This window comes from Eptesicus fuscus, chromosome 3, assembly GCF_027574615.1.
Source record: "Eptesicus fuscus isolate TK198812 chromosome 3, DD_ASM_mEF_20220401, whole genome shotgun sequence".
Taxonomy (NCBI): domain Eukaryota; kingdom Metazoa; phylum Chordata; class Mammalia; order Chiroptera; family Vespertilionidae; genus Eptesicus; species Eptesicus fuscus.
The window spans coordinates 72,129,517-72,157,231 of NC_072475.1; the positions used below are offsets into that span (position 1 = coordinate 72,129,517).

General features: G+C 38.2%; 1 protein-coding gene and 1 non-coding gene across 3 annotated transcripts in view; one reads left to right on the top strand and one right to left on the bottom strand.

Annotated features, from left to right (window-relative positions):
* BBX (BBX high mobility group box domain containing) overlaps positions 1-27,715 on the bottom strand; it is a 302,011-nt gene that overhangs the window by 160,373 nt on the left and 113,923 nt on the right. The window contains exons 3-4 of one of the 2 annotated variants that reach the window (XM_028134856.2): positions 24,715-24,788; positions 8,128-8,245 (exon numbers count right to left, since the gene is read on the bottom strand). The gene's annotated coding sequence lies outside the window, so the exon portion shown is untranslated. Of the gene's footprint in view, positions 1-8,127; positions 8,246-24,518; positions 24,693-24,714; positions 24,789-27,715 lie in introns of those variants that run through there. The other variant, XM_054714012.1, reaches the window with a different exon arrangement.
* LOC114228528 (U6 spliceosomal RNA) lies at positions 20,904-21,010 on the top strand. Its single transcript, XR_003614675.2, has one exon. It is a non-coding gene; the product is annotated as a U6 spliceosomal RNA (small nuclear RNA).

The window sequence follows — 27,715 nt, forward strand, 5'->3', positions numbered from 1 at the left end:
AAAGTTTGAAGTATGTCCCATTTCTGGGGTTATGAGAGAAAATAACTGGCAGGGCACTGTGGCCCGAAAGCCCAATAAGTTATGGGCCAAAAGCCCGGGAAGGTAGATTCAGGTTTTAAGTGTTGCCCACACACCAGAGAGATACCACTTGTCATTAAAATATAAAATAGGATACAAACTGTTGTAGTCAAAAGGAATCTTACGGATCACTGGCCTACCATTCTCATTTTTCCAAAAATCAGAGTGAAATTCAAGAAGAAATTACCTGAGTATGGTTTACAAAGCTACTCACTGGCACAATTGTTTACAGTACTGATGACTTTTACCCATTGCTTTTAGGGAAATTACTACTGCTGAGATTTCAGTGCTTACTGCATTTTCATCGTCCCTTCTTCATTAAATAAACATCTACTGAATAATAAGTACGAAATACTAAGCTAGATCCTAGTATAGTTTCCTGGAAAACCTCAGAAAATAAATGGGGCAGATAGTGGTAATAAGTTTGAAAATAGGCAAAATAGTAAGTTCAACCAACTAAAACTATAAACCACTAAGTATAGATTATAAAGTTAGGAAGAACAACTGTGATATGAAAATTGGAATGGCATACAAGTATGATCATATACCAAAAGAATAACTGATAAAAACAGAAGTGGGTAAAGAACAGAAGTGGGAAAAGAGTGGGTGGCAAATATAAGTTGAATGATTTACTCGAGGTCCTGGAACTTTTGCAATGCAGGACAAAACACAGGCAAAGTCACTGTAGCTCAAAAACAGTTGCCTGTTGGTCACTCTTCCTCAATTTGACTAAAGGAAAAAAGAAATCAGTAAAAGATGCACATTTTCCTGCCAAAACTGTCTTTGAAGTCAGGAACAGTTGACAATATCATTTAACATAAGAACATTACATTATAATGTGGTTTTCTCCAGAGAAAAAACTTAGCTAGCAAATATACTTAGCCATTTCCGTATCTCTGGACTTAAATGTGTTTGAGAAAAGGTGCAAGTGACAACTGGAAAACAGAGAGAAATAAAAGCAGCTGCTGCTGAGAATAAAACTAATTAAAACAAGCAAACAAAATAAAAAACAAGAAAAAAATGGCCATCACGGTTATTGTTAAGATGGTAAGATGGCGTTATAGCCAACTTACAAAATTCTTTAAACAAAAATGTAGTAATCTTAAGGAACAATTGGAGATAAAGAGGAGGTAGAGTCTGGACATATCCTTTGACCCAGAAATTCTAGTCCTGAACATTTATCTTAGAGAAATAACATAAGAGGCATGTACAGGAATCTCAAGAATTTTCCCTCTGCAGCTCTATTTCTAATAACACAAAAATTGGAAAGAACCTAAAAAGCCATAAAAAAAAAAAAAGTAGGTAAATAATGTGGTATTTTCATTCAGTAAAATACAAATGTGATCACAAATGAATTACAGGTATAAACAAGGGTGATTACCAAACATGAGGTTGAGATTTCCTAGGTCCAAGATGGTGGTGTAGGAATAATTTATCTCCTCCCAGGATCACTTTGAATCTAAACTCAGAAACGAAGCAATTCCCCTCAAGAAGAAATAAGGGCTGACTAAACAGTTTCTGCAAAAGAAACCAGAGAGATCACATAGAAATGGGTAAGAGGGTAGGAGAGACTAAGACACTTACCTTGGGAACACCACCCCCAACGCAGGGACCTGTGGTAGGGAGGGATCACTGAAGGGCCTATGTGCACAGACTTGCTGCCCAGGGGCACGGTAGTGGGAGGCTGAGGGTGAGTGGCTTAGAAAGTATCTAGAATATACATAAAGAAACTCATTTTCAAACCCTAGAGCATCTTCCAAACAGGAGAACTGCAGAACTCACTCCGGTATTGAAGAAACAGGAGAGCACCATTTGTTATGCTCACCCTCCACCTTGAGCACAGGATCCAAACGCTCTAGCCAACCATTGTCCACAGGTACCCTGCTGCACCCCAGAACCCAGGCCCATACTGGGTGTGCAGGTTGCCAATGGGAGTTCCCGTGGCCTGTGCCCTCTCCAGCCAGAGCGCCAGGCATGGGGAGCTTGTCCCTTGGAATCCCGACAGTCCACACCCATTCCAACTATAGTCCCCACCCCCATTCAACCTTTTCCTAAGTCTTCCCACAGACAACACCCACTTGGGCCACAGCTCCAGCTTGGCGGCTAGTTCCCCAGAGTCCCTGTGGTCCCATCCTACTCCAATTACAGCTTCAACTAGCCTGTCCAGGTGTTCCTGGGCAGCTTGCCCCTTGGCTTCCCACAGCCTGCACCTGCTCCAGGTCCAGCTTCAACTGGCCTGCCAAGGTGGCTTGCTTAGGATATTTCTGCAGCCCAACCTCACTCTAGCTCCACCTTCAGCTGGCCTGACAAAGACACAAAAATACCCCTTATACACAGTAAAAAAAAAAAAAGCTACACCAGGCCACTCCTTCAAGACTGGGAGAGGTTTCTGTTTCACCTAATTCACAGAAACAAACACAAAGACAGTCAAAATGAGAAAAGAGAAATATGTTCCAAATGAAAGAACAAGAAAAAAAATCCCAAACCCCATTAAAAAAAGAACTAAATGAAACAAACAATGTACCTTATAAAAAACTTCAAAAGAATGGTTATAAAGATGCCCAATAAACTCCAGAGAAGAATAGGTAAACTCAGTGAGAACTTAAACAAAGAGACAGGAAAAACAGAACCAATCAGAACTGAGGTACACAATAACTGAAATGAAAAATACACTAGAGGAAAGCAAAATCACATTAGATGATGTATAAATACACCTCAGGGAGCTAGAACACAAGGTAGTAAAAATCACCCACTTAGAACAGCAAAAAGAAACAAGATTTTTTTTTTTTTTAATGAACATAGTTTAAGGGATCTCCAAGACAACTCATGTATCAATACTTGAATCATAGCAATCCCAGAAGAAGAGAGAGAAAAGGACAGAAAATATATTTGAATGAATAGCAGCTAAAAAATTCCCTAAACTGTTGAAGGAAACAGATATCCAAGTCCAGAAAGCACAGACAATCCCTAACAAGATGAACCCAAAGAGATCCACACCAAGTCACATAATTAAAATGCCAAAAGTTAAACACAAGGAGATAATTTTAAAAGCAAAGAGAACAAGCTAGTTACATGCAAGAGACCTCCCTCCCCAGACCATCAGTACATACACTGAGTGGCCAGATTATTATGATCTCTGAACACATAATAATCTGGCCACCCAGTGTATACCCTATATAATAAAAGGCTAATATGCAAATTGTCCCCTCGACCAGGAGTTCGACCAACAGGCAGGCTGGCCAACCACCCATGTCCCCTCCCGCTGGCCAGGCTGGCCGGACCCCACCTATGCACGAATTCATGCACCGGGCCTCTATATATATATATATGTGTATATATATACATACACACACATACACACACACACACACACACACACACACACACTGAGTGGCCAGATTATTATGCGTTCAGATATCATAATAATCTGGCCACTCAGTGTATATGACAGCAGAAAATTTGAAGGCCATAGGGAATAGCAGAATAATTCAAGTAGATGAAAGGAAAACCTACTGTCAAGAATTCTATCCAACAAAGTTATCATTCAGTATTAAAGAGATAACGAGTTTTCCATTATCAAGTGGGATAAATAAACCACATAAACAAAATAATGAAAATCATGATCATCACAACAGATGCACAAAAAACATTTGACAAAAATTCAACATCCATTTATGATAAATCTCTCAAAAAATGGGTCTAGAAGAAAAATGCCTCAACATAATAAAGGGCATTTATGATAAACCCACAGCTAGCATCATATTCTTTAGTGAAAAGCTGAAAGCTTTTCCTCTAAGGTCAGAAACAAGATACTCATTCTTGACACTCTTATTCAACATAGCATTATAGGTCCTAGCCACAGCAATCAGAAAAAGAAATAAAAGATATCCAAACTAGAAAGGAAAAAGTAAAATTGTAATGATTTGCAGATGACATACAGAGAAAATCAAAAGGTTCCACAAAAACTATTAGAGCTAATACATAAATTTAGTAAAGTTCCAAGATAAAAATTAATATTCAGAAATCTGTTATGGTTCTATACACTAATAAGAAACTATCAGAACAAGAAATTAAGAAAACAATTCAATTTATAATTGCATCAAATAAATAATAAACTACCCAGAAATAAATTTAATCAAGGAGAGAAAAGACCTGTACTCTGAAAATTATAAGACATCGATGAAAGAAAGTGAACAAGGCATCAATAAATGAAAAGATATACCAAGCTCATGGATTTAAAGAATATTAAAATGTCCATACTATACAAAGCAATCTCCAGATTCAATGCAATCCCTATCAAAATATCAATGGCATTTTTCCCAGAAGTAGAAATAATAACCTTAAAATTTATGTGGAACCACAAAAGATCATGAATAGCCAAGGCAATCTTGAAAAAGAACAAAGTTGGAGGTATCTGATCTTTGATTTCAAACAACACTAAATAGCTATAGTAATCAAAACTATATGGTACTGGCACAAAACAGATACATAGATAATGGAACAGAATAGAGAGCCTAGAAATAAACCCATTCTTATAAGGTACCATACTTTCTGGTGTATAAGGCGACTGGGCGTATAAGATTTTCCTGGTTAAAAAGTCGTTTTATACGCTGGAAAATGCGGTATATTAGACTGTATTGATGGGATTAGATATAATGGATTAGATATATTGGACTACCGTATTTTCCAGCGTATAAGACGACTTTTTAACCCAGGAAAATCTTATACGCCCAGTCATCTTATACGCTGGAAAATACGGTAAATTAATCTATGATAAAGGAATCAATACATATAAAAGCCCAGTGACCGGAATGGTGGAACAACCAGAATGACCACTGGCTATGACGCACACTGCAGCAGCCAAACAGCCTAATCCGGGCCCCAATCTGCCCCCTGACCCTGGCTGGCCCTGGCCCTGATCACCCACCCCCACTCCAATTGGGGGCAGGGCTGCCTGGCCAACCACCCACAGACCCTCCTCCCAGCCAGCCCAGAACAATGGGCCCCCATCGGGGCTGGCCAGCTAGACCCCACCTGTGCATGAATTCCAGCAGCGGGCCTCTAGGCAAAATATGCAGTGGATAAAAGACAGTCTCCTCTTCAATAAGTGGTGCTGGGAAAACTGGGCAGATATGTGCAAAAATAAATTAAAGTATACCACTTTCTTACATCAAAATGAATGAAAGACTTAAATGTAAGAGCTGAAATCATAGAACTTCTAGAATAAACCATAGGTAGTAAACTCTTTGACATCACTCTAAGCAATATTTTTTTAAAAGTATCTCCTCAGCAAAGGCAATAAAATAAAAAATAAACAAAAGGGACTACATCAAACCAAAAGCTTTGGCACAATGAAGGAAATCATTGGCAAGACGAAAAAGCAACCTACTGAACGGGAGGAGATATTCGCAAATGATATAGCCAATAATGGGTTAATATTAAAAATTATGAAGAACTCCTACAACTCAACATTTCTAAAAATCCAATTAAAAAATTGGCAGAGGACCTAAATAGATATTTTACCAAAGAAGGCATACAGGTGACCCACAGACATACAAAAACATACTAAACATCACTAATCAGCAGGAAAATGCAAATCAAAACCACAAAGAGATAATCACCTTTTGCCATTTGCAACAACATAAATGTATCTAGGGAATTTACATTAAATAAAATATGTAGGACAGAGAAAGACAAATAGGATATTATTTCATTTATATGTAAAATCTAAAAACAAAACAAATGAACAACAAAAAGAAACTCACAGATACGAAGAACAAACTGATGTTTGCCACAGGAGAGAAGGATAAGGGGATGGGTAGTAAAAAAGGAAGGGGATTAAGAAGTACAAACTTCTAGTTAAAAAAGAAGTCAGGGGGAGGTAATGTACACCATAGATAGGAAATACAGGTAACAATATCATAAAAACTTTATATGATGACAGATGGTTACTAGACTTATTGTAGTGATCACTTTGTAAGGCATATAAGTACTGCCATACTATGTGGTATACACAAAATTAATATATTGTATGTCAAGCATAATTAAAAATAAAATTTAAAAAATCATAATGTTTAGCAGCAAAAATAGATGTGATAGAGAAAACATAGTATTTATTATTTATGTAAAATTCAAAAACAAGCAAAATTTAATGTAAATATATTAAAAAACCTATATAATAAAGAGGTAATATGCAAATTGACCATCACACTGTCACAAGATGACGGTACCCACAGCAGGGACGGGGCTGGCTGCTCTGTGCACCTGCCGCTGGAGTCCCCTCAGCCCCACTGGGGGCCTCGGGTCCTCCTGCACCCCCCACTGACTGACAGCTCGCCCAGGCCCCTCCAATGAGCTGCCCATCCCTCTCTTCCTCCCTCCCCCGAAGCTGAAGCCTGACTGTGGTGTCCAACAAATTGGAAGTTATAACTCATGTCGTTGAGAGTATCCTCCATTCCACCGGAGTCCCCTCAGCCCTGCTGGGGGCCTCGGGTCCTCTTGCACCTCCCACTGACTGAGATTCAGGCAAGCAGGGCCGGCTGAGGTGCAGGCAAGCCTCGGATGGCGGCTGCCCAGCCGCCCAGGGCCAGCCCATGGCTCAGGTAACCAGGAGCAGCAGAGGTGTGATGGGGGCGTCACCTTCTCCTAATCGTCTGGGTCACCTCCCATCCCTGAGAGCTCCCAGACTGTGAGAGGGGGCAGGCCAGGCTGAGGGACCTCCCCGCCAGTGCATGAATTTTCATGCACCGGGCCTCTAGTATAAGGATAAAGAAGAAAGAGAGTTAACTCATCCTTCAGGGTTGGGGGATGAGTTAGCTTAAGGAAGTTGTTGAAATCTGGGCCAGACAGTTAGTGGTAAATATTCAATTATTCATGTTAATGCTATTCTTTATATTTTATTCACATGTTATTAGTATGCCCTGTATGCACATAGCATTTTCTAAATACTATGAGGCTTACTTCTATTTTTAAAAAGATCTCAGAAGTAACACCTGCATTTAACAAACTATTTTTTAATATATTTTATTGATTTTTTACAGAGAAGAAGGGAGAGGGATAGAGAGTTAGAAACATCGATGAGAGAGAAACATCGATCAGCTGCCTCCTGCACACCCCCTACTGGGGATATGCCCGCAACCAAAGTACATGCCCTTGACCGGAACCGAACCTGGGACCCTTCAGTCCGCAGGCCGACACTCTATCCACTGAGCCAAACCAGTCAGGGCTAACGAACTATTTTAAAAGTACTTTTTAATTATCTGCAAGTAACAAGTACCCAGCATGCATTCAGGACTTTATAAAATTATCTCTTTAAATCACACAACAACTCTAAGATAAATATTTTCATATGAGGAAACTAAGATTGTGTTGTTATGTAGAATACCCAATCTTACACAGCTAGCAGAGGTGCGATTCAAACCATATCCAACTCTGAAAACCATGGTACAACTGTAGGTAGGACTGTCTAAAATACAACAGCAAAAATAAATTTCCATCACAAAAACAAAACTAACTTGTTATACTACAATTCACTATTTTAATTCAGCGTGGCATGTAAAATGTATCCATAAATTATAATAGTTTGTATTAATTTTATTTCATACTACACCTCTTTATTACTTCAAAATCACAATTTACCCTTAAACTCCATAAATTTTAATGCTGGCAAAGGATACTAATTATGTTTATGGAAAGTCTCAACTTGGCTATACTTTTCATAACTTGAATTTCTCTAAGACTGGAAGGTTAAGAAGTTAGCTGTTGGCAGGGTGAAATTTAGCACTCTCACTTCACTACCCTACCCCCATGCAGGAATTCACTCAGGCAAGTGAGAAGGCTTTGGAAGCCCCAAGGAAATTACTCCCACCCTCTCTTTCCTCATCTCTCTTCTTCGTCAGCTTTTTATTTTGTTGTTTTCATTTGTATGTGTGACCATCTGGCAAGAATCACTAAGAAGAGTTTACAAGTTTACTTCTGAGCTATACCCTAACTTCTTTTTTCCCAAAGCACCACCAACAGTAGTCACTTAATAAAGGCTTATTGACTTACTACAGTGGTACAGTTCGCCTCTGGTATTTGTCAATATCCCAGTGAATCCTCCACATCTATAAACATGCTGGAGATGATACCAGGTACCGCTAGAGGCTTGGGGTCTTCCTGGGGGTGCCTGGGACAAGAAAAACACAGAGAGAGACCAAAGACAGTCAGGAGAAACACAGAGAGAGGAACATGGAAATAAACAGAGGGTAAAATAAAGAATAAGAGGCAAAGAAGTGGGGGTTACAGAGAGATTAGGCAGCCAAAGACACTCAGAGACAAGGAGAAAGTCAGCAATTGAACTGGGGTTGGGGTTTGGAAACCACATTTTTGGTATATTTACTCATGTAACAGGTGCCCTCATGTTTCTAAATTTATGATATCATCAACCATTTCTCAATTATTTCTAAGGTTTTTCTCAGCTTGTATCTTTATTAAAAGTCACCTTCACAGGGTCTTGTCTTTGGGGATGCATACACCTAGGCACAAACACAATCCTCAAAGCAACCCAGCTGTAAATAAAGTATTTTCCCAACTCTTACTTCAGAGAGGTAGTGTGACCTGCCCAAGGTCACAAGTAAGCACATAACTGGGGCCCCAAATCTCCTGATTCCAAAACCCAGTGCTTTGTTCTGGTACCCTATGTTGTCTCTACTGGAAATGAGTCATATATAAATCCAAGCTGTTTTTATGAAATAAAATTCAAACTACACTGTCAAGATGAAATTTTCTATTTGGGGACACTGAAATACTCAGGTTATTCACTAGGCTACTTTATTACCTCAGGGCTTCAATTATTTTTAAAATTTATCAAAAAAATGAGTCAGAATAAAAGTATCTTAGAATGATAGAAATTTTTAAACAGAAATGAAATTAGTTGAACATCCACTTGATAAAATTTTAACATTAAAAAGGGAGCTAGAGTTAGTTCATTGCTTTTACAACTTTCTAAAGTCTTAATGATTCAACAAATTTCAGCTGAAAGATAAAAACATATTCACATTTCAATAAATCGATTTAAATACTAGTAAACTTGTCTCAAACTTGTTCTTTCATAAAGTCTCACCTAAAGTCTATACTGCAATTCAATTTCAGTGTAGTACATAGAGTAGAAATTATTTAATGCACCACCCTTTGTAAGCATTAATATTTTCTTTTAAGGAATAATTAAAATTGTCTAAATAAGCATGTCCTTATGGAAGCAATCAATGTAACTGCTAGAAAAGCTTCTTTGATATGTGTAAGCATGTTACTGGATTTCACACAAGACAATAATACAAAGAAATTTCTATTCGAGTGTGCATCAATATATTTTCCCATGTTCAGCAATTTTTAAACCAGTAATTTTCAAATAAGGCCTAAAGTATGGTACTGCTCTGCCCTCTAGTGATAGGCTAGGATTTCCTAACTAAATGCTTTGATTTATTTTTGTAATTGCTTTTTGAGCAAAACTTAAAGTTTTAAAATATATATATATATGATTGCTGACTTTTCCTATTTGAATAGTGAACAGAGCGAACTGGTCAACTTTTAAGATTTGGCTTGTGGTATGAGTACAATTCAGGAGACACAATTTCCTTTCATAGGAAAAACTCACCTAAGTATTGCAAACCAGAAATCAAATTTAATATAATGTATTAAATCCTTATTTATATTTTATGCCAAAGAATTCCATTTAGTTTCTTTGTTAAAAACTTTACAAATTTCTTAACTATAAATTCCAAATTGGTTAATTCTATGATTTTGGAGACTGAGGTATCAGGGTACTATATATACCATATATAGATGAACAGTTTTCTATTAATAGACTAAAGTATGCTTCATAAAAAATTATACTGTACATCAGCTACCCTTAATTGTTCAAATGGCACTGTAGGATTTTTCTGAGCCTCAGTATTGCCATTAGGAACCTGTCAATTTATATGTGGAAACATTAATCAAGGATGCCAGTTAAGACAGAGTTATTATACAGAGATCCACCCTACTATTTCGATGAAGGGAACTTACTTCCTTCTGAGTTTCTCTTGCCATAAACCTCTTGCAAGGAACCAATGCATGCCTAGAACAGCATTGCTACTCTCACTAATCCTAACTGTATTACTTCTGTGTCTACACACTGTGTTAAAATAAAAATGTACAGGGATAACCAAACATGTGAGGACAATCCATAAGTAGTATAGTGGTGTAGTGAGGACCACAAACCCTGCAGCCAAATTGCCAGAGTTTGGTGTCAGATTCTGTCACTTGCTAACAGTGTGACCTTAGGCAGATTAGTTAACTTCTGTGTGCTTGTTTCCTCATCTACAAAGGGGAATAAAAGGAGATACCTACCAATAGTCATGTTTTATTATCTTGATACGTATTTAGGTTATACAGGTATACGCATTTATCAAAACTCAAGAGAATATATGTTTAAGATTGTGTATTGTAAGTGTAAATTTTACATAAAAACTTAAATATATAAATACTGAACTCCAGTCAATAATATGCATGCTAAAATACTTAGAGCAAGTTTAGTAATGTCTGTAATTCAGTTTCAAATGCATCAGAAAATGAAATGACAATGGATGGATTATAGATATGTAATAAAGTATAGCAAATGTTAATGGTTGAATCTAGGTAATGAGTAAGTAAGTATGTAATGCTATGCTCGAAAGTTGCATAATAAAATATAAGGGGGAAATATATCTACCTTTCATAGAGTTGACATGAAGTTTATATAAATATATATAGTACTGAATATACAAAAAAGCATCTGACAATCAACAATTACAAATGGCAACATGTTTAAGCAAAAGAAAGTAATTTATTCTTCCCTAGTTAGAGGAAAAGGATAAGAAAGTAATGAGGCACCGAGCTTCCAAACTCAAGTGAGCAGTTGCCATCAAGGGTATTAAAGATCAAATTTCAAATACATCATAAAATTGCATGGATATGTTGAAAACATGATCTTTGAAAGTCAAAAATAGATGATTTGAATCTTGGATCTGTTCTTAATTAGCCAAGAAGCTGAAATGATTTATAATGTTTTTAGCCTCAGTTCTTTCATGTATAAAATGGGAATAATAATACTTACATATTAAGGTCACCGTGAAGATTAAGGAAAAAATACAAACACACAGACACAGAGATATTAGCACAAAAAATGCAAAAATAACAGTTGAAGTTCTATCATTATAATTATTACTACTACTTAGGGTGAGTCTTGTATACTCACTCTTCAAACTATTATTCTCTGCACATGGGTCATACCTGATTGTATCTGATTCTATCCTAGAATTTGCATATGCAGGGGACCCTACTGCTCCAAAGAACTTTCTAAAGGATCTTTATTAAGGCAGTAGGCCTATTTAAAGTTTGACTGTACTGAGTATAAAAGAACTGGCAATGACAGGGAAATCATTAATTATCCCTCTGTAATGCCAATTAGAATATACATAATAATTGAGGCATTTAGAAAGTATGTTTGCTAATGGTATTTGAGAAAATGATATTAGCATCTGGACAAGTTTTTATTTTAAACAGTCTACAACTACATATTTAATGAAAAGAATATTAAAGCTACACTTAAAGAAGATAAATTTCATGCTCCCAGGGAGTAGATTTGTAAATCATTGCAGATTACTCCATGAAGACAGGGGCTCAACATACAGTTTCAGCTAAAGAGAAAATAAAAAACTTGACAGTAAAAGGGGAAATACTGAAATCATTATATAGCATGGCTTCTGCCTTGACCACTGTACAAACACTGCTTTCTCCAAAGGACCCCAAGATCATGTAACCCAAACACTTTCTTTAGGCATTTAGATGTGTCTAAATTTTTCAACATTTTTGTTGAAAACTTATCACCATCTTCCTCAGTCCTATACTACCATGATTTTCCCACCACAGATCTGATTGTCAAAGAATAAGTAGATGTCTTCAAAAGTTCTTTCTTAGCCACATTTTCTACTTTCACCAATTTTCAAAATTTCAGCTTTAGTCCGAGCCAATGTGATTCAGTTGGTTGGGCATTGTCTTGTGCACCAAAAGGTTGCTGGTTTAATTCTGGTCAGGGGGTGAAGAAGGCATTGGATTGATGTTACACTCTCACATGAATCAATCAATCTCTCTCTCTCTCTCTCTCTCTCTCTCTCTCTCTCGCTCTCTCTCGCTCTCTCTCTCTCTCTCTCTTGCTCTCCCTCCCTCCCTCCTTTCTCTCTCTAAAAAAAAAAAAAATCAATAAACTATTCTTTAAAAAACAATTTCCGCTCTACCTCTCAAGCTATACCTATACTCACAGCCTGAATCTCTTCCAAACTCACCCCACATTTATTACTACATTATATACATAATCACATGAAGATACTCTCTGCTTTTCAAATCCAATCATCCCAAACTTCATCTCCCCCTCCCACAAATCAGTTTTTATGTATTACTATTTCTCTACTTCTGGATGTAGTGTTATCTAAATACCTACATTTAAATGTAAATCCTATCTTTGACTTCTTTTTCAACATCTCCCATTGCTTTCTTTCTTCTTTTGATCCCTTCTTCACCCCTAACACAAGTTCAGTCTATTGCCAAGTTCTATAGATTAGTAATTTGGTTCAGGTGACAGGACAGGATTTATATGATTTATATTCTTTGAGAAATAGTGAAAGCTAGATTTATAATCACTAAATACTCATAGACACAGACACACACAGGCTAAATAGTAAGTTAGTAGGTGTCAAGTGTTTGAGAAAATCGTCAATGAAGAAATCCTTAAAACTGAGTAATAATTTTTTCCCTGGCCTCAACCTATTCCAAAAAATCCAGAGGAAGGAACACTTCCAAGCTCCTTTTATGAGGCCAGCATTATCCTAATTCCAAAACTAGTTAAAGACACTACAAAGAAAGAGAATTACAGGCCAATACCCCTGATGAACATAGATGCTAAAATCCTCAACAAAATTCTAGCAAATCGGATCCAGCATTACATTAGAAGATCATACACCATGACCAAGTGGTATTATTCTGGGAATATAAGGCTGAGAAAATGACATTATATGCAAATCAATAAATGTTATACATCACATAAATAAATTGAAAGACAGAAATCACATGATCATATCAATATATGCAGAAAAAGCATTCAACAAATATCAACACCTATTTTTGATAAAAACTCTCAGCAAATTGGGAATACAGGGATCATACCTCAACATAATCAAGGACATATATGACAAACCTACAACCAAATCATACTCTATGGACTAAAACGATTTCCTCTAAGAACAGGAACAAGACAAGAATGTCAGCTTTCACGACTTTTATTCAACACTAGAGGCCCAGTGCATGGATTCGTGCACTGGTGGGGTCCCTTGGCCTGGCCTGCACCCTCTCGCAATCTGGGACCCCTCGGAGGATGTCAGACTGCCGGTTTAAGCCCGATACCCACAGGCCAGACCAAGGGACCACACCAGTGCAGGAATGCGTGCACCGAGGCTCTAGTATGCATATAAGATCTTTGGTTAATCTTCCCACTCTCTCCCTTCCCTCTGAGGATTCATTAATCTATTCCATGTTTCCATGCCTGTGTGTTGAGTGTCTGCCCCCTGGTGGTCAGTGTGCATCATAGCTACCAGTCAAAACAGTTGAACGGTCGAATAGTCGATTAGGCTTTTAGATAGATAGATAGATAGATAGATAGATAGATAGATAGATAGATAGATAGATAGATAGATAGTACTGGAAGTCATCGGCACAACCATCAGACAAGAAAAAAATATAAAAGGCATCCATTATTCAGAGATGACATGATATTGTACATAGAAAACCCTAAAGACTCCACCAACAAAACTACTAAATTTAATAAATGAGTTCAGCAATGTAGCAGGAGGCAAAATTAACACCCAGAAATCACTGGTATTTTTATACACCAATGATGAATTATCAGAAAGAGAAACTGAAAAAACAATCCCATTTACAAAGCAACAAAAAAATTAAGGTACTTAGGAATAAACTCAACCAAGGAGGTAAAAGACCTGTACTCAGAAACCTATAGGAGAGTGAAAAAAGAGATAGAGGAAAATATAAACAAGTGGAAGAATATACTGTGTTCAAGGACTGGTAGAATTAACATCATTAAAATATCCATGTTACCCAGAGCAATCTATAGATTCAATGCAATCCCTACTAAAACACCAATGGCATATTTCACAAATCTAGAACAAATACTCCAAAAATATATATGGAACAAAAAGATATATATATATATTGCCACAAATAGCTGCAACAATCTTCAGAAAGAAAAAAAAAAAGTTGGAGGGGTCACAATACCAGATATCAAGTTATACTACAAATCCACTGTAATCCAAACATCCTGGGACTGGCACAGGAATAGGCATATAGATCAATGGAACAGAACTGAGACATCAGAAATTGACCCACACCATTACACTCAATATTTGACAAAGGAGGAAAGAGCATATAATGGAATCAAGAAGTGTCTTCAATAAGTGGTATTGGGTAAATGGGACAGATACATGCAAAAAAAAAATGAAATTAGACCGCCAACTTAGACCACACACAAGAATAAACTCAAAATGGATAAGACTTAAGTTAAATGTAAGCCATGAAACCATAAAAATCATAGAAAAAAGCCATAGGCAGCAAAATCTCAGACATCTTTCATAGCAATATGTTTACAGATACATCTCCTAGGGCAAAGGAAACTAAGGAGAAAATTTAAAAATTGGACTACATCAAAATAAAAAGTTTCTGTATAGCAAAAGAAACCAACAACCAAAGAAAAAGGGAGCCCACTGTATGGAAGAACATATTTGGCAATGATACATCTGATAAAAGATTAATATCCAAAATATATAAGGAACTCATACAACTTAACAGAAAACAAACAATCCAAACAAAAAATGGGCCTAGATAGACACTTCTCCAAAGTGGACATACAGAAGGCCAAGAACCATATGAAAAAACTAGAGGCCCAGTGCACAGATTCATGCACAGGTGGAGTCCGGTTGGCCCGGCCCTAATTGGTGGATCGAGGCCAGGCCTGTCGGGAGGAGATGGTGGGAGGTTGGCCGGCTGGGGGGAGGGGCCGCGCGCGATAGGTCAGCGGGCCCCACCCTCGATTGGGGTGGGGGGGGGCGGATTGGGGTCAGGGCCAGGATTGGACAGGGGCTGTGGGCGGTGGGCCAGCCGTGGGAAGTTGGCCAACCAGCCCCACCCCCAACTGGTGTGGGAGAACCGATCAGGGGCAGAGCTGGCTGAGGGGAAAGGCCGTGGACCGATCGAGGTGGTGGAGGTTGATTGGGGGTGGGGCTGGCCATGGAGAGGGGCTGTGGGTGGTGGGCCAGCTGGCCCTGGCCCTGAATGGGGTGGGGGGGGCAATTTGGGACCAGCAGCCTGGGGGAGGAGCCATGGGTATTTGATCAGCCAGCCCTACCCCTGATTGGAGTCAGGGGGCCGATTGGGGGCAGAGTTGGCTGGGAGGAGAGGCTACGGGCTGATCGAGGTGGTGGGGGCCCATCTGGGGTGGGGCCAGCAGGGGGAAGGGGCTTCGGGAAGTTGGCCACCGGCCCCACCCCCTGATCAGGCTGGTTCACTGGCCACAGTGGGTGTCATAGCAACCGATCATTCTGGTCATTACTGTGTTCCGGTTGCTGGCTGGCTTTTTATATATACAGATGCTCAAAGTCACTAATCATCAAAGATGCAAATTAAAATGACAGTGAGGTATCACCTCACACCTATCAGACTGGCTACTATCAATAAATCAACAAATGAGAAGTGCTGAAGAGAAAAGGGAACATTAGTACACTGCTGATGGGAATGCAGCTACTGTGGCAAACCAAAAAATTAAATATGTAACTTCCATTTAAACCAGTGATCCCTCTTCTAAGAATACATCATGCCCTGACCGGTTTGACTCAGTGGATAGAGTGTCTGCCTGCGGACTGAAGGATCCCAAGTTCGATTCTGGTCAAGGCATGTACCTTGGTTGCGGGCACATCCCCAGTTGGGAGTGTGCAGGAGGCAGCTGATCGATGTTTCTAACTCTCTATAACCTCTCCCTTCCTCTCTGTAAAAATATCAATAAAATATATATTTTTAAAAAGAATATATCTTAAGAAACCTGAAACACAAATCAGAAAGAATATATGCACCCCTATGTTCATAGCAGCACAATTTACAATAGTTAAGATCTGGAAACAGCCCAAGTGCCCATCATTAGATGAGTGGATAAAAAAGCTGTGGTACATTTATACCACGGAATACAATGCAGCAGTAAAAAAGAAGAATCTCTTACCCTTTGAGACAGCATGGAGGGACTTGGAGAGTATTATGCTGAGTAAAATAAGTCAGTCAGGGAAAGACAAGTATCATATAATCTTACTCACATGTGTAATCTGATGAACAAAATAAATCCAGAGACAAAAGCACAGAACAGACTGTCAAATCTCAGAGAGAATGTGGGGGTGGGTAGAAAGAGATTAACCAAAGAACTTATATGCATATATGCTTAACCCATGGTCACAGACAATAGCATGGTGAAGGCTTGAGGCGGGGGCAGATGCAGGCGAGAAGGGATCAATAGGGGAAAAAAGGGATCATCTGTAATACTTTCAACAATAAAGTTAAATTAAAAATAATAATTTTTGCCCTGAGAGTTAGTAAAAGACGTACTTGATTTTGTGAGTTTGATACCTCAAACCAAGTATCTTGAGGTATCCAAGTATCTTGAAGTTAACCTTCATAACTTCTTACCTAGAATTCCTAAAGCCTCCAAATCAATCTTTCCCATGCCTACCTCTTTACCTTTCCAATCCATCCCCCCCATCTATATAGTCTGCTTAGAAATTTTCAGTGGTTCTTCTATCTTTGTAATAATGTAAACTCACCCTGACATTCAAGGCCCTCTTACACCTAGCTTTCCACTAGTTTCCCATTTTATCTTTACATATATTCTATCCAATGGCAGTGGGGTTTATTCACCCTCCCAGACTTCTATATTTCTCCTTTGTGTAGTCTTCCTTGATACTCGTACCTGGAATTTAAGATCTTCCTCGGAACTCTTAATGACATTTATCTCTCTCTTCTTCTCTGCATAGATTTTGCCTTCTCTTATACCATGATGCTGATATAGTGTCTAACTCATTGCACATAGTAGTTCTAGTAAATATTTACTAGGTAAAAAAAATAGAAAAACAGAAAATAGATTACTTTATCTTTACACAAAACCTTTTTTCCTGTGAGAATACTGCAGGAATCTCAGGTTCTAAAAGGGAATAGAATAGCGCTGGAGAAAGAGTGCGTACATTCTTACAGGTGGGCAAAAATAGTTTAGAATCCTATACAATAAAAGGCTAATATGCAAATCTACCGAACAGAGGAACAACCGGTCGCTATGATGTGCACTGACCACCAGGAGGCAGACGCTCAACGCAGGAGCTGCCCCCTGGTGGGTCAGTGTACTCCCACAGGGGGAGCGCCGCTCAGGCACAAGCCGGGCTCACGGCTGGCGAGCGAGCACAGCTGAGGTGGCAGGAGCCTCTACCACAGTCAGACATCCCCCGAGGGCTCCCAGACTACGAGAGGGCACAGGCCAAGGTGAGGGACCCCCTCACCCGAGTTCTGGTTTCAATATATGCTAATAACTAAAAATATATAACTTAAGCATATAAAATCCATGCTTGTTATGGTTAGAATGTTCACATATTCAACTAGGAAAAGGTAAATAATACCACAAACACATAACAGACTCATGCTAACTTATAGAGCAACTTTTAGAAGGAAACGAGGTACTCTCATAGAGGGTACTAAATCATCTTTAAAACAGTTTAAAAATATTAATAATAGAGAGATATTCAAATCTGATAAACAAGAGTTACTGACACTAGTGACAAAGAAAAACAATTAGTAGTGCATGAACATTTTTAGAAAGTAAATACCTCCACTGAGGTAGCATTTTCTGTAGGTGTACAAAAATACATTTTTTTCTAGGATCAATTAATTGTGGAAAGCTAAGCCACTGACCTAAAATAAAGGAAAATACAGCTTTTCTAGTTTATGATTAAACTAGAATTGGTTGTTAATTTTTTTTATTTTTATAGCTGTCAGGTTGAGATCATCAATTTATGAAAATAACTCATACTTTAAAATTCATTAGGAATTCATAATACAAGTTCCCTGCTTTGTTCTGTTATGCTTAAATAATTTATTTGTTTGGGGTGATAAGTTTGTTAATACCAATAGTATTAAGCAAGAATGTTGCTAAAATAATTATAATCCATTGAATAATATAAATGGCTTATTTCCTAATATTTTCATGAACTGGAACTTTGATTGGGTTTCAGTAAACTTGCAAAATTAATTGGGGAAAGTATAATTAAAACCAAACTTCTATCACTTATGGTTGTGTAGAAAATATTTTAAGATATATAGTAATATAAAAAAGTAAATGTTATTTCCTAATGATTTAAAGCAAATCCATCCTGAATTCAATTCAACTTACCACATAAAGATGTGCAATTTGAAGCCAAACGTTTTCCTTGTAAAGAGAGACAATAACATGCTTCAAAAGTCAATTTCAAGGAATGGATAAGCAGCAAAAAAGTCAAATGTCACTTCTGACCTACTGTTATTTTTGAGAACAAACACATTTCTTAGTAGCCCTGCCATGTGCTGGGTTAGCATTGCACCCTCCAGCACTTTTAATCCTCATAACAATCTTACAGGTTGTTATTGCACAATGAAGCTAAGTAATTTTCCCAAGTCCCATGTCAGTAAACAGCTGAGTTAGATTTAGTCTTATCTTGGGTCCATCTGAGAACAAAGCTCATACTTCTGAGATAAAGTGACAGCTCAAAAAAAAAAAGGCAATCCACTTAAATTTTCTACAAGAAAACCTTTAAGTTTCTGCGTATACATATTAATCTCAAGGAAGCAATAGTGAGCATTTTGCAGCAGACAATTTAGAGGCAAGAATAAGGGTGTTTATCAGCATTCCAAAGTAAAAGTTCTAAACTACTTTTTGACAGCCACATTATAGACTCAAATGTATGAAATATTTTATTACAACAGAAATAATTGGTAAAAAATTATATGATTTTGATGATTGGGTAAAACTCATTAAAAAAAGACATAACTGGGACACCTTGACCATTAATAAGACATATTATAACAGCCTTACTAGAAAAATTTATCTAAATTCTCTAAAAAGGGAAACTCAGTTACTAATAAAGAAAGGCAACACCCATCATTTTAACAGAAACAACTACACTATCCAACCTGAAAATGTGATCATTCTTTAAGGGTTCACTTCACCAAATGAACTGAAAGATGAGCTGTATGCTTCATCAAATGGCAAGACTGACTGAATGCTATAGAAAGAGTTTTCTATTTAAAAATAAGATAGGGGCTGCTCATTTCAAACTTTTCTCTACTGTCTCTTTTGTAATACTAGAGGTCCGGTCCATAAAATCTGTGCACTCTGGGGGGTAGGGGGGAGTCCCTCAGCCCAGCCAGTGCCCTCTTGCAGTCCGGGAGCCCTCAGGGGATGTCCAACTGATGGCTTAGGCCCTGATCTGCCCAGATTGGGGCTGGGCTGGCCGGACCCCACCCATGCATGAATTCATGCACTGAGTCTCTAGTCTATTTATAAAAGAGAAGGGATTGGACCAACTTGAAGAATAATTCACCCCCCAAAATTTCATATATGTGTGAAATTAAACAAATTAATTTGTCATTTTAGAAACAGCATAAACCTTCCCACCATAAGAGATATCATCATGCTGTGCCTGATTCTGAGAGCACAATCAGGCAAAGTCTATAGAGAAGTCCTCAAAGGAGTCTAAATAATTTAACCCTCATTAGAAAATAGTAACAAAAAGATCTTGAAATAGAAATGCTGATTTTTGAAACCCAATATTTGCTCTATATGTTAAAGAAAATTTCAGTGGCGCTATCTCCCGTTCTTGTACCTTGTCTCAAGAATATAAAATTTGCCCTAGCTGGTTTTGCTCAGTGGATAGAATGTCAGACTGCAGACTGAAGGGTCTCAGGTTCAATTCTGGTCAAGGACACATTGCCAGGTTGCAGGTTCGATCCCCAGTAGGGGGCGTGCAGGACGCAGCCAATCAATGATTTTCTCTCATCATTTATGTTTCTATCTCCTCTCCCTCTCCCTTCCTATCTAAAATCAATAAAGTTAAAAAAAATTTTTTTTATTAAAATTTTATTTCTTTGATTCTGACCTCATTAATATTCAAACTGAAGGCCATATATCCACATTGGGCAATTATTCTTTCCTTAGGATTTCTATAGTCTCAATGGCAAAAAGTGAATTATTAAATCATAGGATGGCTTATATTCTATAGGATTTACCCTTTCATTGATAAGGATAAACCCACTTTCAATTTTCAGTAGAACTATAGAAGAATACATAGGTTCTTATGCCTTTAGGACAATTTTTTTAAAACTTTTAGAGGTAAATGTATGTGTGTGTTTATACACAAATACACAAGCATACTCTAGATACACACACATTGCTAGATGTTTTAAAGGTATTTTATAGTGCATTCAAGATTCCGGAATTTTGATCACATTTTTATTTTTATTTTTTAAGTACTATTTCTCAAGTGCTTCCCATGTGCCAGGTACTGTATCAGGCACTTAGCCTAATTACCTCACTTAATCACCACAATCTCATAAAGTAGAATTATCCCATATTAAGAGGAAAACACAAAATTTCAGAGAGGTTAAATGATTGCCCAAATTCCTTCAATTAAAAAGAGCTAGAACTAGTGCTCGCTTCAGCAGCACATATACTAAAATTGGAACAATACAGAGAAGATTAGCATGGCCCCTGCGCAAGGATGACATGCAAATTCGTGAAGCATTCCATATGTTAAAAAGAGCTAGAACTAGAATTTATGCCTGTTCCGCTGAATCCACAGATATCTAAGAATGTTCCTTTCTCCTAATCGCAAGAAACGATAAGCTATCAAACAAAGCTTTGTTTATATACTCCTAGGTTTTTATATCATCCTAACCACACAGGCCTAGTAGCAATGTTTTATAATACCTGTGGAGCTAATCAAATCAATATTGGCTCAGGAGTTCTATGTGCCTAGTAATTTTCTGGAAGACTTAGGAGCCAATAAAGCAATGTACAATAAATATGATGTCAGGTGGGGTACCTGAGAAAACTCCCAGTATACAACTTTCTGCATTCTTTCTAGAATGATTCTTGAAAGTGATCTTAAGTGGAGGTATTTGGGTACTATAATCTAGTAAAATTATTGTATTCTACAGGCAAAAGCAAAGCACCATTTTCTCATTATTTTTGTAATATCAAATTTGACAACATTTGTCAAAGTTCTATAATCTATTAAACATAAATAAGAAATTATTATTAGTATCATCATTCCTCTCTTCTCTAATCCTGGATGCAAACTAAGGATGGTCCAGTCTATAGTAATTTTAATTCATTTTAAAACTACTTATAAAAACAGTAATGTAAAAAACCTCACTACAGGGTGGAAAAAGTCCTAATGTTCAAAACATCAAGAAACTCTTGAATTGTATCAATTCCTCATTCCTTAAAATTTGTCAGAGATAGTGTATCACAGGTCAAAGTGTTCCACATAATAACAAAAGGATTCACTGTCAAATACTTTTATGTGTTAAACAGACACATTTACTACAGAACTTCTTGGAAGCTAAATATACTGTGTGTACTCTGTCTTTCTAGAAGAGTTATAAATGGGATTATTTATACCCTATCTAATAAAAGAGTAATATGCAAATTGACCATCACTCCAACACAAGATAGCAGCCCCCATGTGGACACAAGATGGCTGTCACAAGATGGCCAGCAGGGGAGGAAGCTGGGAGGGACCAGGCCTGCAGGGGAGGGCACTTGGGGGTTACCGGGCTAGCAGGGGAGGGCAGTTGGGGATGACTGGGCCTGCAGGGGAGGGCAGTTAAGGGCAACCAGGCTGGCAAGGGAGGGTAGTTAGGGGTTACCGGGCCAGCAGAGGAAAGTAGTTGGGGGTGACCAGGCCTGCAGGAGAGGGCAGTTAGGGGCGACCAGGCCAGCAGGGGAGGGCAATTAGGGGCCACCAGGCCAGCAGGGGAGTGTAGTTAGGGGTGACCAGGCTGGCAGGGGAGGGCAGTTAGGGGCAACCAGGCTGGCAAGGGAGGACAGTTAGGGGCAATCAGGCCAGCAGGGGAGCAGTTAGGCATCGAGCAGGCTGGCAGGGGAATGGTTAGGGGGTGATCAGGCTGGCAGGCAGAAGTGGTTAGGGGCAATCAGGCAGGCAGACAGGCAAGTGGTTGGGAGCCACCAGTCCTGGATTGTGCTCACCGGGATCGGGCTTAAATGGGCAGTCGGACATCCCTCGAGGGGTTCCAGATTGGAGAGGGTGCAGGCTGGGCTGAGGGACACCCATCCCCTGTGCACGAATTTCATGCACCGGGCCTCTAGTTATTAGATATTATAGTAAAAATATGCACTATGCCTCCCTATCAGCCTTCCCTTATCACACCTCTCTTAAAGGCCATTCTTGCCCTATGACATGAGGGTTGCCCATGTGACATGTCTTGGCTAAGGAAACATAAGAGGTAGTGCCACTTACAAGCAGCAGTTTTATGAGCCTCCATTCTACCACCATCCCTTTCTCCTTCTGTCACAATATTTGTACTTCCCAAAGAGACTGCTCCTTCAGCTTTGGTCCAGGAACAAAGAGGACAAGGAGCAGAGTGGCAGCAGACTCATCAGAAACATAAACACGGTGAGAAATGTTCACTGCTATGAATCACTAAGATTTGGGAACTCTTTGGATAATGAAACATAACTTTGCCTAAGCTGAATGATACATACTTCTAGATTTATTGGACCCTGGCATCCTTTTGTCACAAAACATTTTCCAGGATTTGTTTCCTAAATTATTCCTAATTTTGAATGGTATCTTTTCTATTTCTTAATTAATACTGCATTTAAGACGAACATCTATGGAAGCTGGAAACATATGGCATTAGATAACTGATCTTCTTAAATGTTATCAGCAACTTGGATTTCTGCTTATAGTCAATAAAAATATTTTCTTGAAATAATCTGATTAACATTCAGAAATCAAAGATTAAAAGTCAAGTCTGTTGTACTAATGCTGAGTAACAATTTAGTTTTCTGAACAGGTCAGATGGTATCCTACTTTACTTTTCATATATGTATTCATGTTTAGCAAAGTCAGAATACTGATAAAAATTGAATTTTCTTTAAACCTCACTATGCTCAACTCACTGATTTGAAATTTAAGTATCAATATTCAAATATTCTATAGAATATTTTGCTGATTCAGTAAAACCATAATCAACTGTATCCTAACTGGCATTCTTAAATCCAGAATGTGTTTTTCTAACTTAATTTTGTCTTAAAGGATAGCATAGAAATGAGGAAAAATAATAATTAAATCCGAATCTTCTCATTGGCATTAAGATTTTGTTGGGTATTAAAAATTCCAGTAAATACACATTCAGGCTAAATTGTATACATTTTTACTATGTGTATAATCACATACAATAATGTTCAGAGGAAAGGGTCAGAGGTCTTATATTTATACTCACATATTAAAAACAATGTTCAATCATATAGTTACTAAAACAAGAAGCTAACACAGATATTCTAGACTGATTTAATAAGCTAACAAAAATAATTAAAAACAGAAAATATTTAAGATTTATTTTCAATTAACGATAATTAAAAATAAGTTCATGCCCTGAAAATGGAACTAAACTATATTTTCTGTATATGTTCATTTTAATTTACATCAAATTCCCCGGTCTTATAAATCATCAATTCACCATAAAGTATTAGGTATCAATAGAGTAATGATACATTTTATTCTCAAATGAGAAGACTGAAGGCATTAAGTAACCACTACTAAAAGTAATCTTAATATGTTATTGCTATATTTTACCCTATTAAAAATTTTTCCTAAAGAAACGACTTTGAAATAACTTATCTATAAGAGGACAGTTGTAGTATTTGTGAGTTTAAGAATTTGATATAATTTGTCACATGTATGTATTTTGCAATCTCAACTTTTTCTTCATTATGTGATTTTCATCCTCAAAACAATTTCATAATGTTGTTATACACACCTCTATTGTTTTTAATAGGTAAAAAAAAAAAAAGAACACTTCCATAATACATTGATACTGACAACCTAAGGCAGTACAAAAAATAGCTTTCGGGGAAGAGAGCAATTTAATATTTAGAAATGTAATTTCTAGATATTCAGGACTTAAATAAATCAACTTTTCACCAACAGTACATTACTGTGGAGAAACAAATTAGAGACTCTGAAACAGTTAACTTACATAGATTCATGATTTTAAATAAAAATTTAACTTACTTGATGGAGATTAAAATGTCACTTTTAAAAATATAATGAAATTGACAAGGAACAATAACACAATTATCACACTTCCCTGATCAATAAGGAAAGGGACTCCATCAGATAAGAAAAAGTTGAGATCAGCTCTGAGGGCATGTAGTCCTTGGCTGCTTGAGGTAAGTAAGGAAAGTGGCACCTGCAGTGCTGTTCTTACCGGTCAGGTCAAGACTTTCCATTGTGATTTCAATGGAACATCGGAACTCCCAGCTTCCTTGATGCAGCAGGATTCTGTGAAAGAGCCATAGCAAACTGTTAAAATAGTGAGCCACGAAGGCCTTTCAAACAAAGCTAACACATATTGCCCTTTATCAAAATAATCCCCCCAAAATAAATTAAGGGCCAAACCATCAAAACCAATTTATTTAAAATCTCTATGTTAACACTATTTAGAAAAAGCAGACTAAAGTATTTTTGTCAACTTTAACAATACAAAAAAAAAAGTCATTAAAATTACGCAAGGGAAATTCTTAGATAAAAGTTACAGAGACAAAGAATTATAGACAATCACCTCTCAGCTTTTTGGCTAAAATCAAGTGTAGAATTACAGTCAAATCCCCTGAAAAAACATGATGTTATACTGGCATCCTGACTAGTTCTTTTAAATTATTTTAAATGACTGGCTCAAACCAACCAGATAGACTATGGTTCGGACATTACCCTTTGCACTCGCTCGCTTTTCTCGATTCCTTCATTCTACTGCTAACCGTGTCAAGTCACACTCGACATCCGAGTGCAAAGGGTTAATATCTTACAATTTATCTTTTATATGTTTAAAAGATAAGGAGCAGAGCAAGATAATGAGTGCGGAGATACACACAAATAAAGAAAAGCTGGTAATAAAAAATTACATTCTACCTACAAGTGACGTAGCAAAAGAGTGTCCAACAAATTAATTAACATTTACATTATACTGCAAATATAAACATACACCTAAATTGTATCATTTTTAAGAATTAAGTTCAGTTTCTATGTGAGACATTAATTTAGTTTCTGGGGTGCTTCAATTATACTAAATTCACACTCAACTAAGAAAATGTACTGCCCCCTGCAGATTATGATAATATCTTGCTTTATGATCAGTACACTGCAACACACTAGAAATCAGGCATCACTTATCCTCTTACAGCTTTATCAAAACTGTTAACTCATTTTATGGCTTGGCTGAAGTTTTTCCCTAATTAGTCTCTGTGATATGAAAGAACTGGCTCTTATACATTAAATATAAAAAATGTGTAATGACTGGCTTCCGGTCAAGATGGCCATGGAGGTGAATGCAGTACCTGCATCTTCCCATAACCACAATCAAAATTACAAATACACTACAGAACCACCATCATTGAGAACCACCTGAAATCTGGCTGAATAGAAGTCCTACAACTAAGGATGTACTAGTAAAGATGAAATCACATCGAGGCTTTGAGGTGGAAAGTAAAAATTGGGAGGATTTTGGATTTCTCAGCGGCTGAGGTCCCCCCTGAGGAGCAAAGGGTCCCAACGCCACACCAAACCCCAAGCCCGGGGTTTCAATAGCCAGAAGATAAGTCCCCCATACATTCTAGCTGTAAAAACCAGCGAGAATTGAGGTTGGGGAAGATGAAGGGCTGCTGGAGTCCCAGCCATTCCTCTTAAAGGGTCCGCACAGAGACTAACTTGGGCTCACTCCCTCTGAGCTCCACTGCTGGGGCAGCAGCTTGAAAGGCACCAGGGACATACCTGGAAGAACTAAGTTGTCTGGCATCACGGTGAGAGCTGCAGAGGCAGCTTTTTCCCAGACAGAAGTGCTGGCAGAGGCCACTGCTTCTTTTCTGAGGCAGGTGGGCACCATATCTGAGTCTCTATCAACCTGGCCATCACTGTTTACCCAACCTAAGCTGTTTCCAGGAGATTTTCCATACGAACGGCCTATCTTGGCTCATGCTTCATACTGTCCTTAAATCTTTAAAATAAGCAGCAACTGGCCACAGTGAGTTTTGTACCTCTCATTAAATGACCCCAAGCAGGCTCTAGTGGCTGTCAGCCTTGGTTTGCAGCTTGGCCTCTCCTGGGTACCTCCAAACCCAGCACAAGTAGCAGCCATCTGCAGATAACTTTGTAGCTCATGCAGAGTGGCCCTAAGCAGGGCACAGTTGGTGGTTGACCGTGGCCTGCACCTCCCAGGAGGCCCTAGAGCCAGCACACTGGGTGGACAGCTTCAACCACTCAACCACCTCCACAAGCAACACACTCAAGGGGAGGACTGAGCAGGCATCAGAGCCCTACAGAAGTAAGTCTATTCCCCATGGGGTAGACCCCTGCCCAGCTGATCCTCCACAGTGGTTGTAGCCAGTTCTTACAGCCAATCGGTCTGGGGGATAAATCCCTCCCATTAATGTGGCAACAGCAATCAAGGCTCAACTATAACAGGAGGGTGTACACAGCCCTCATGGGGTGAGGGGAAAGGAGGGCAGGTGCACCTGGTGTGCCCAGCGTGGGTGAATGGGAGGTTGTGCCACTAAACCCCACAAGATAACTACTACATTAGGTGACTCTACCAAGCCCAGGAGACACAGCAGTTCTACCTAATACATAGAAACAAATGCAGAGAGGCTGCCTAAATGAGGAGGTAAGAAAGAAACATATCCCAAATGAAAGAACAGATTAAAACTCCAGAAAAAAAAAACTAAACAAAATGGGAGGCAAGCAATCTACTACATGCAGAATTCAAAACACTGGTTAAAGGATTCTCATTGAACTTGGAGAGTAGAAGAACCTAAAACTTCAACAGCATGAAAAAAGACATGGAAACCATAAAGAAGAACCAGTCAGAAATGAAGGATACACTAACTGAAATGAAGAATAATTTACAGGGAATCAACAGTAGAGTAGATGAAGCTGACAATCATATCAGTGATTTGGAATATAAAGAAGCAAAAAACACCCAATCAGAACAGCAAAAAGAAAAAAGAATCCAAAAACATAAGGATAGTGTAAGGAGTCTATGGGACAACATTTGCATCATGAGGGGGCCAGAAAGACAAGAGAGAGAGCAAGAAATTGAAAACCTATTTGAAAAAAAAATGACAGAAAATTTCCCTAACTTTGTGAAGGAAAGAGACATACAAGTCCAGGAAGTACAGAGTCCCAAACAAGATGAACCCAAAAAGACCCACACCATG